At 38.3% G+C, this 10,970-nt stretch overlaps 1 protein-coding gene across 2 annotated transcripts in view; it reads left to right on the top strand.

Moving 5' to 3' along the window:
* The first annotated feature begins 5,725 nt into the window (after positions 1 to 5,725).
* The window catches only part of LOC126382221 (ecdysone-induced protein 74EF), a 275,974-nt gene continuing 270,729 nt past the window's right edge, over positions 5,726 to 10,970 (top strand). For both annotated transcript variants that reach the window (XM_050032002.1, XM_050032001.1), the window contains exon 1: positions 5,726 to 5,875. The gene's annotated coding sequence lies outside the window, so the exon portion shown is untranslated. The remainder of the gene's footprint in view (positions 5,876 to 10,970) is intronic.

Below are 10,970 nucleotides of genomic sequence, written 5' to 3'. Positions count from 1 at the left end.
CTCAATGTCTGGATGACGGAGGCCGTTAAAACTAAAACTGCACTTAACATAAATTAATAACTCATTGCTACAAGTCCGGCACCTGGGCTATCGCTGTTATTTCGAAGCCTTACTATCGGAGTTCAGTTGAGGGCACTTTAGGAGGTCTAAAAAGGCCACATACGTTAGATGCAATTCATCTAAAAAAAAAACAATATTGATATTTGAAATTTATTGACATTGCTTTTATAAATGCGCAAATATCAAATTGCAATATTGCAGTTAAGATGAATAACTTCAGTGTCGCCTTTTGGACCCCCTAAATAAAATTACGAAAACAAGGCTTCGAAGACTTCGTTCGTGAATCGAAATCCTTCGATTTGGCTTTACGATTAAAGGTATATGGGGCCTTATTACTCTGGCGGCGCAACTGTGGCCGCGCTACCAACAAATGTGCGTGTGAGTTTAATTTTAGTTTTGGTGGTGGTTGTTGTTGCCATACGCAATAATAATTTTAGTGAAATATAGTAACAAATACATTACAAAATATAGTAAGGGGATCAACGTGTAAGCGCACACCGAAACCGCAACTCACGCGCATGATCTCCGCATTTCTCCTTCTCACGACGAGTTATGTAACTCGCGGACACTACGCACTCGCCATCTTTTTCTAGCGCTATTGTCTTTATAATATACATACATACATAAACTCGCGCCTGCAATCCCTAATGGGGTGGGCAGAGCCACAAGAAATCAAAGACAACTTGCAGCCACTATTGATACGAAATTACGTCAAGGAATAAATAACTACTTGGTTGGTAGGTTAAGCATTAGATTCTCTCAAATAATTAAAAAGTGAGGAGCTCGGTGGCGCAGCGGTAAACGCGCTCGGTCTGCGATTGTTGAAGTTAAGCAACTTTCGCAAAGGCTGGTCATAGGATGGGTGACCACAAAACAAAGTTTTCATCTCGACCTCCTCCGTGCTTCGGAAGGCTCGTTAAGCCGTTGGTTCCGGCTGCATTAGCAGTCGTTAATAACCATCAATCTGCACTGGGCCCGCGTGATGGTTTAAGGCCCGTTCTCCCTATTCATCCATAGGGAAGGCCCGTGCCCCAGCTGTGGGGACGTTAATGGGCTGGTGATGATGAATACCTAACATGATTATTATCAAGTTCGAAACAAACTAATTCAAGTTCATAAAAGCGGCCTTACGGCTGTAAATCAAGGTACCTATTATATTATTATGATATTTTAAGTACAACGGAAGCTTGAAACTTTTCTGTAGGTATTATAACATTGCTTATATGTAGAGGTTAAACAAGTTAATCGCTCAATCGAAAGTGTCCGATTTTATTTCCAGCCATTTTAATTTCTGAAACGATACTTCTTTTGACGTGACTTATTGTAGGTCTGCCTCAGATGGCATTAACTACTTGGCCGGACTAATGGGGAGCGCTGAGGGCTCTCACCACACATTTAAGACAACAGGCCTGAGGGTGCCTAGTTGGGCGCGAACCTTGGCTCAGGACGTCGTCTGAGATAGTCGATAGAGATAAGCGCTGAATGAGGGAAATCGTCGACCACGCCGGCGGGGTAGGTATCAGGGTTCTGAAGTGTTTGTTGTCGTGAGTAATCGGGTCGTCGCGGGATCTTAGTCAAGTCAAAAAAGGACCATGGAGTGGAGACCGTTCATGAGCCTAGCCCAGCAATGGGACATTATATCGACATGATTCACCGTCGTTTTGGACTACAGCAATAGCAACTGGTGGTCTTACTGTGCCCACCCCGATAGGAATAACTAGCGTGGTATCTGTTAACTTTGCTTTAGCCAATGAGCAAATATTTGAGTTTGCACATAACGATGTGCTCGTGGTTACGAAAGTTTATAGTGAGCCTTGGGTGAGGTCGCGAATTCACCTGAGGCCACGTCTAGGTCACCATTGAGGTCGGCGCATGAGCACTATTGGACACTTACGGTTCAGACCCTGCAAATACTGATCCCTTTGTGTTGCCATTTAATTACCATTAATAATTATTCATAATAACATGATAAGTATTCGCTTATTTTACTTATCCGAAAAGAAAGAGACGGGACGATTGCACAAGGTGATCTGTGCTTCGGAGGGCACGTTACGCATTCGGTCCAGGATAACTAGGAATATCTAATTTCACTCGTTTCACAATTTAATTTTGTAATGATCATTTCCCTATTTGAAATTTTATTTAAGATTTTGTTTTTCCTTACAGATTAGATTACCTTCAAATACTTAACTTGTTATATAAATTACTTATACATTTTATATAAGTACCTACTTAAGTAATAAGATAATATACTTAATCATTGTTATGAATGAAAATCGTTTGGACAATGCTGTGGGATTGTTATTGTTGTTTTTAATTAAATGCCTAATAAGAGGCGCCATTACAGTTTGGCGGGAAGCGTGTTACCTTGATGTGCGCGCTTCCCGCGTGTCGCGGCCTCGCCCGCGGCCGCCAGTCGTCGGGCCTTTCCGTCGCCACTCGGCACTCCTCGGCAAGCATCGGCTGCACTCGCATAATTTTCTGAATTCAATGAGGAACAAGCTTACGTTCTTTAGAAATCACATAGATGGCGTTGTTCTGATTAGGAAGTTGTTATAAACTATAGCCTTTTTTGTTATTGTGTCCGTCCGACAGGCAAAGGGAACATAGCATACAGCCAGTAAACCTTAGCCTAAAAATTAATTATAGTAAAAAAGACGAGTTTGTAGCAACCAGATCTTCATTTAGCGGTAAACAAAGTTCAAAATTTGTTTTTTTTTTTATTTTAATTATTGAATACAACGAAAAATTAACAAAAAAGAATAAAATAACACCGCTTAACCCCTCACGGGTTTGTCTACGGGTTTACTTTGAAGTAAACCAAATTTTATACTATATGGCCACAGAGAATATCAACACTTCATAGTTTTTTTTTATCTTTAAGTACCTTACTTTATCAGCATTCTAAACTTAACAACGCCATCTATTTTTAAAGAACTTCATCGGGAAAGTCTCTCATACATACATACATACATAAACTCATATTCTATAGTCATACTCATATTTTATATTATATAGTCTCTGCTTACCCCGGTGGGAAATAGGCGTGGAAAGTCTCTCATTTTCTTTGTAATTCAAGTTTACTGAAAATATCCTGTTATAGTGCCACCTTTAAGGACAGGCTCAGCCGTCGGTTCATTTTGTCGCCACTCAGCTAACATTGGTAATCTTCGGCTCTGGTCGAAACCAAGTTCAAAATGCTTAATTTCAGGTCTTGTGAAACCTGATAAACTACTTATAAAGCAATATATTAGTCAGTCGTCGAGCCGTGCCGTCGCCAGTCGGCTGCCATCGGCAATCTTGGGCTGTGCTCGCTTAAAGTTAGAAAATCAAGTTCAAATGTTTACAGGTTTTCTGAAAAAAGAAACCTGCTGTAGATATCCCCATAGGGCTTAGCTGCAGGGCCCGACGTTGGGTCTTTACGTCACCACTCGGCCATCTTCGGCAATCGTCGGTAACGTTCGTACAAAAATCTTAATTCAAGTTTAAAAAAAACGATTTCATTTCTTATAAATCCTTCAGGGTCCGATATAAGGGCATTAACGGCGATGCATCTGTATAAACCCACATCTAAACAACTATAATACCTCGTATCTCGTACTTATCCCCTCTTGGTCAAATTCAAATTCAAAAATATCTTTATTCAGTCGATAACATAGTTACACTTAGAATCGTCATTTTCTATATAACGAACGTCACATCCGCTTAAAACTACTGCAGCTTCTCACTACCTGTATAGCCGGGGAAAAGAAGTTGCGAGAAAAACTTCGGCTAGACGTTCTTACGAGATAAAATATTGTTATACAATTTAGTAATTTGGCTATTAGCAAAATGATACCCTGACACCAGGGTTGATGAGGCTGGTTTTCCACCTCACAACCCACACGATAAGAAGAAGAGTAATTTGGCTGCCTAATATCAGTTCTCAGACAGTTAATCCATGCATTCATATCTTCTAAATAATCACTACATACATACATACATAAACTCACGCCCGTAATCCCTAATGGGGTGGGCAGAGCCACAAGCAATCAAAGACAACTTGCAGCCACTGTTGATACGATGTCGTAAGCTGGAATAAATAATCACTAACCTTATAATAATCTTTTTTACAAAGTTTCTGTTTAATTACTGTCTTAAAACTGTTTAAAGCTAAATTCGAAATATCAATGGGAATCTTATTGTATAAACGTATACATTGCCCCTTGAAAGATTTAGTGATTTTATGCAATCGATTGACATGCAAAGTAAGTTTTATTTTTATTCCGGGTATTAACAATGTGCGGCACATTATGTGCCGATCACTATTTCTTCCAAACAATCCTATATGTTTTTTTTGTTCAGGCGACAGAGACGATATTCAGCTAGAAGTCATAGACTCAGTGAACAATGTGGGTAGTTATAACTATACAGTACTTCTTTCCATTGATGCAATAGGCTAGTTTCCAACTAGTCAAATCAGGTACTTTTAACTAAACGTCAAAACACGAAATGACTGTGGAATTTGTGTGAAAAAGCAACCTGTGCCGTCATAGAAAAACGTGACAAAATGTCACACTTATTATTACATTTTTCTTTTTAAAATTTATAAATAAGCAAAATAAAAAAGAAAACGTTATTTTTTGTCACCTTTAGATTTTTCTTTATTTAGTAATCAGAATTTTATAATTTATCTTTGACCTAGGAAACTACCCAATTCGTCTAAAGAGTAATACTGCAATTTGACATTTGTGCCAATAAAAGAGCGCAATAATGTCACGAGCATTAATATGTATACACTTTGGTACCATGTCACATTAACTTTTTTGAAAAATTGAACTGTAAGTCTCGCTAAATGCCAAACATGTTAGTGCGACAAAGTCTTAAAGTGGGTACATTATATTGCTCATGACTGTACCACTGCTGGGCACAAGCCTTCCCTCAATCATGAAGCACCACGCTGCTCCACTGCGGGTTGGAGCAGTTGTTTGGACTTACTACTTACCTTGTCGTATTGTTGAATTATCTTACTTTGTCCGGACAATCAGGTGATTGAAGCCAGTAGGTAGGGTAATATTCTAGTAACGGTGATGTTAAAAAAAATATGCTCACGACTATATCCCCAATGGGGCTAGCCAGACCTACACCCACCCATTGCAAGGCAAGAGGTGTAACGTTAAATACAAATGTAGGTAAGTCTCATAGGCATTTAGCGCAAGCATTTCTCATTAAATACATAAACATCAACTTACGTAGGTACATTCATGAGCAATATAATGTACCCACTTTAGAACTCTGTCGCACTAACATATTGGAAATTTAGTGAGATTTACAGTTCAATTTGTCAAAAAAGTTAATGTGACATGGTACCAAAGTGTATACATATTAATGCTCGTGACCGTACCTACATTACATGCTTTACACATAAGCTGACGCCTCGATATTACTACCGGGGTAGGCAGTGTCACAATTAACAAGACAACTCGCAGCCGCTACTCCTAATATTTATTGTCCCAAAGTCCTAAAATGGATATTCAATATATAAAAAAAATATCTAAAGACAAAGTATATGACCTAATTACGAGAACCCCTATTTCAGGGTTTAACAATGATAATATAATAAAAATACGCGGCGGCGGGAACGCGCTCAGTTCACTGACCATTCAGTGACTCTAGCGCGGCCGGAGCGAGCGGACGTGCGCGCAGACACAAAGTGTGACTTTCGTGTTAAGTGACATAAGTGTTTTGTGTACAATACAAATAACAAATATTACATTGGAATATTTCTAAACTGAGTGTGTGTGGATTTTTGGATTTGGATTGCGTTTTGGAATCGGTGAGTTTTGAATTTTACTTTTTAATTTATTTTAGGTTGGTTTTGGGCATGGATTTGCCGGTTTTAAGCCGTTTTAAAAATACAAACAGATAAATGTATCGTTTTTTTATCGTAAATTGAAAATCGGTTTTGATATCTTTAGTTATTGTATAGATACAATACCTAATTCTAAAGTCTATTTACCAGTTTTAAAACGAACATATGAATTGCACTAAATTTAAAATAAAAACGTTTCTTCATAGGTACTAAAAATGTTTAAAAAAAGATCAATTCTCATTTTTCGTAAGCACTTAAAAGAAAGTTAGTCTGAACAGAGCAACGTAAAATTTAACCTGTCCATAGAAAAGACATAAACGCGTTACTGTTTTCGACAGAATATACCTATTTACAACTTTTTTATTCAAAATTGTATCTATTATCACATAATACTAATAAAAATTACGTAATTAATAAAATGTAATGTTTTATATAAAGTAACGTTCTGTTTAATATCTCTAAAGTTATAAAGTGAGAGTCTTTCACTTTCACTGCATTACTTAGTGTACGGTTGGCTAAAGAATTAAAATCTTGGTTGAAATATTAACTTATTTATTAAAAATAAATAAAATAAAAGACGCAATTAATTTTATTTTCATTTAGTTGTCAATAATTATTAATCACTCAATTACTTATTGAATAATAAATATTAAAAACCTTCAGAAATAGCGTTAATAAAATAATTTTATTTCGAATTAAATAAAATAATAAAATAGGGATTAGAGAAAGTTATGAGTAGGAATAGTACCATACAATAACACTCTAGTTATTGGTAATAATGATAAATAATATTATCAAAAAAATATATGATTTAAGTAATATGAAATGTATACTTTTTTTGAAAGTTAAACAATGGGCTGTGCGAATACAAATGAATTTTAGAAATTTTACCAATGTTGGTCCTTGACCTTGTCTTCAACTCAAGGTCACATTATAGTTTTGAAGTCAAATTGTCTAATAATATTGCAGGGACAGTTTCAAATTGTCAAAATAGCTGGTCCTACCTACATATTGTGAAAGCGGGATAAAGGATATCTTTTCTCCCACTTACTTGTTAAACCATCTAATATTTATAAGCAACTACGATCAAGCCTGTTTACCATTGGGGTAGACAGATACTACGGAATTTAACCTATTACGATTCTGACGCATAAATTATGCTTCTTTCACTGTCATTAAAATTAATTTCGCATTTTCATAGTGAAACCCACGTAAGCACCTCTTTGAAAAGTCATATTCGGATGTCATTATCATCAATAAAACCTCGATTTCTTTCAATTAATTTCAACTCAAGAACATAAGCCACTATTTTTGTACCTGGATCAAAATTAGTTTGTCTACTGTCATCATTTCCCTAGCATTATCCCTTTTTTTCACAGGGTCCGCTTACATAACCTGAAGAATTGACAGGTCCGGTTTTTTACAGAAGCAACTGCCTGTCTGACCTTCCAACCTGCGATGGGAAAACTAGCCCAATACAGGTTAGGTCACATACCTCCGAAAATGCATTTCTCGGGAATGTGGGTTTCTTCACGTCGTTTTCCTTCACCGCTCACGTGATAATCATTTATGATCCAAACATAAATTCGAAAACAAATTCGCCTATCATTGGTTTAGGCTTGTGCTGGATTCGAACCTGCGACCTCAAAGTGAGAGACAAGCATTCTACAAACTGGGCTACCACGGCTCACTAGCTTGTCTACTGGTTTTATTAACAAAAATCACATTGAAAAATTTTGTCGGTTTTCACCACTCAAGCGCACTATAAGACGACGATACATGATTTGCTTCACACGTGATGCCGAATAACCGACTCCTACTCAACTTAACGCCTTTCCACACTTGCAGGGTAGTCAATGAGTTGCCTAAATAGGCCGCGATGACTAATATGTCAAACGAAGTGTTTGTTATTAGAACGTGACCTTGAAGTGGGACATTATGTAGATGACAATTCCGCAGCGATATGTGGATTTAGATAGCATTCATCTGGAAAATGCAGGAAAAACATTTTGCTTCTATTTATTTTGATCAGATGTAGTGTGGGAGATGTAGTTTATTGCACAGAACTAAATTTCAACAATCAGACATAACACATGAATACAGTACAATTTGGGCGGCCTTATTGCTCTAGAGCAATTTCTTCCAGGCAACCACCAAAACGAAACAAACATTTACAAACCACTTGGATGCGGGATGGTGCAACAAAAATAAATACTTAAAAGTAAAACTAAAGTAAAAAAAAAAAAGTTAATATAATAAATACTCTATACGATACTACTCTCTCTTTTCTGTAGTTGTGCCTGGGTGTAACGAAAAAGTCATCATTTTATACCTAAAAAACAAAAATAAAAGATGAATATGTCTGTTTTCCGTTGAAACTAGAAGGTTAAACGAAGGAAAATCTTTACAGCGCTATCTATATTGTTTTTAAGGAAAGTATCCTAGATAGACCCTCATAGTTTTTTGAACTGTACAACATCAAGCCATTCGCCGTGGCGGGAATCGCCTTTCGGGAAGTCGCTGTCGATGCCATAATTCATTATAAATTGAAATAAACTATTCTTCTACTTATTAAAATTTGGTTATTCTCAAGAAATGCGTTTCGAAGATGTAACCTAACCTGCATCGGGCTAGTTTTCCCTTTCCTTTCCAGGTTCGAATCCAGCATAAGCCTAAACCAATGATTGTCGAATTTGTTTTTAGAATTCATATTTGGATCATAAATCATTATCACGTGCTCAGCGGTGAAGGAAAACATCGTGAGGAGACCCATATTCCCGACAAATTCATTTTCAGAGGTATGTGACCTAACCTGTATTGGGCTGGTTTTCCCTTCACGGGTTGGAAGGTCAGACACAGTCGCTTCCGTAAAAACCATACCAGTCAAGTCTTCAGGTTAGGTAAGCGGACCCTCTGAAAATCGGGATAACGCTAGGGAGATGGATGGTTATACGTGTGAATGCAAAAAAATAAAGGAAAAGATTTTGTACGAGCTACTCTGAACCAGCGTGCGTGTATGAAACGATTGATGAATGTGGAGGAAGCAAGAGAAGTGTGTCAGGATCGAAGCAAATGCTGTTCCATAGGCTGCCTAATCCGGTGGGAAATAGGCGTGAGTTTATGTATTAAAAGAAAAATATATAGGTATTAGGTACACAAATAAACTTACCCTTGCCTATCTTATCACTAAAAGAACTTACGTATGTGACCTAAGTTCTCATCATCCTAATACTGGTTCCTGCTTTCTAAGTAGCATCATCATCATCACCAGCCCATTAACGTCCCCACTGCTGGGGCACGGGCCTTCCCTAAGGATGGATAGGGAGATCGGGCCTTAAACCACCACGCGGGCCCAGTGCGGATTGGTGGTTATTAACGACTGCTAATGCAGCCGGGACCAACGGCTTAACGTGCCTTCCGAAGCACGGAAGAGCTCGAGATGAAAACTTTTTTTTTGTGGTCACCCATCCTATGACCGGCCTTTGCGAAAGTTGCTTAACTTCAACAATCGCAGACCGAGCGCGTTTACCGCTGCGCCACCGAGCTCCTCATCTAAGTTCTAAAATGTCCGAGATATAGATTAAAAAGGTACATATTAAAGTTTTTAAGAGGCTGTTTGAAACTCGTGTTACGTTCTCCATTACATTAAATTACAAGTATAAATCACGGAATCTATACAATATGATAGGTACAGTTATCGTATCTGTGACCTTGCCTTTATCAACATTACAATCTAGATTTTATTTGTACCTATAGTACTGTAAAATAAATGTTATACATATACATGATGATTGAGGAGCTCGGTGGCGCAGCGGTAAACTCGCTCGGTCTGCGATTGTTGAACTTATGCAAATTTCGCAAAGGCCGGTCATAGGATGGGTGACTACAAAAAAAAAGATTTCATCTCGAGCTCCCCCGTGCTTCGGAAGGCACGTTAAGCCGTTGGTCCCGGCTGCATTAGCAGTCGTTAATAACCATCAATCCGCACTGGTCCCGCGTGATGGTTTAAGGCCCGATCTCCCTATCCATCCATAGGGAAGGTCCGTGCCCCAGCAGTAGGGACGTTAATGGGCTGATGATGATGATACATATACATATAAACTCACGCCTATTTCCCACCGGAGTAAGCAACGGCCTCCTTGGTCCAGTGGTTTGCACTGTTGAGCGTTGGGCTCACGATCCGGAGGTCCCAGGTTCGAATCCCGGTGGAGACATATCACAAACATCACTTTGTGATCCCTAGTTTGGTTACAGGCTGATCACCTGATTGTCCGAAAGTAAGATGAACCGTGCTTCGGAAGGCACGTTAAGCCGTTGGTCCCGGTTACTACTTGCTGATGTAAGTGAGTAATCGTTACATGAGCCATGTGAGGGGCCTTTGGCGGCTCAATCATAACCCTGACACCAGCCCAAAGTAAGATGATCACGTGAAATTGTGGTCAAATGCTTGCCTATCCTATCTACGGATCTCCGATTTCGTCGCTTCGCTGGGCTCAGTGACTGAACTTTTGCTCTTTGATTGTACATCCATCACGAAACGAACTAAGTACTCACCGAAGTTTTTGTGACCAACGCGATAGGTGGTGAACCGTATCGTATAAGTAGAGTATCGTAAAATTATTTTGAATTCATAAAATCAGTTTAACAAGCCATTTTGATGATTGCTAACGAACATGTTACGGCTTTTGTTCGACAGTGATAGAAATAAACGATCAAATCTCGTGTTATACGTATATAGTTTTGCTTTCACTGGCTAATGATTGTAACAGAACAGTGAAGAATACCACACCTACATTTATCATGTATAAAAAAACTAATCATTTCATCATGTTGCTATGTGTTTTGGACCTCGGACCACAGTGTATTACTGAGAAGATTTGATGTGATGGCTTGCGTGTAATTACTCTATCGTAAAGTTCCTACTTACAAAAATCCTTTCATTATAGAAGGAAGCTTTTTATGTACATTTTTTTTCGTTTTATGTTCAAGGGGCTTAAAATAGAAGTAAAAAACATGTTTGGGGAAAACAACATAGTTTGGTTTTTAGACTCTGGTGAAA

Source organism: Pectinophora gossypiella, chromosome 3 (assembly GCF_024362695.1).
Source record: "Pectinophora gossypiella chromosome 3, ilPecGoss1.1, whole genome shotgun sequence".
NCBI classification, from domain to species: Eukaryota; Metazoa; Arthropoda; class Insecta; order Lepidoptera; family Gelechiidae; genus Pectinophora; species Pectinophora gossypiella.
The sequence above is the reverse complement of the archived record's forward strand: the minus strand, read 5'-3'. Positions and strand labels throughout refer to the sequence as shown.